We start from the raw sequence: 367 nt of genomic DNA, 5'->3' as shown, positions 1-367 counted from the left end.
TTAGCCCCCCAAAATGAGTCACCATGTATCTGTGTGTTACATAAGTCTACAGTGTATTCATAGGATACTATGCAAAGGAAAACAATTCTCAATTCAATTGGGCATAGAAAAGGAAAAAGCGTCCTTACAGTACAGTATTATCAATAAAAAGTTTGAAAGTTTAGAAATGTTACATACAATACGCTTTTCCTGTAACATTAGAAAACAATTGGAATTTGACCATTTTGCTTTATTTCCCAAGTAAAATAAACATCAGAAATCAGAATCAGGGGCGCCCGGTTAGCTCAGTGGGTAGAGCTGGCGACCCATGTACCGAGGCTAAGCCCTTCCTGCAGCTGCCCAGGGTTCGATTCTGACCTGCGGCCCT

Source organism: Morone saxatilis, unplaced genomic scaffold (assembly GCF_004916995.1).
Source record: "Morone saxatilis isolate NCDOM2014 unplaced genomic scaffold, NCSU_SB_2.0 Contig9, whole genome shotgun sequence".
NCBI lineage: Eukaryota > Metazoa > Chordata > Actinopteri > Moronidae > Morone > Morone saxatilis.
The sequence above is the reverse complement of the archived record's forward strand: the minus strand, read 5'-3'. Positions refer to the sequence as shown.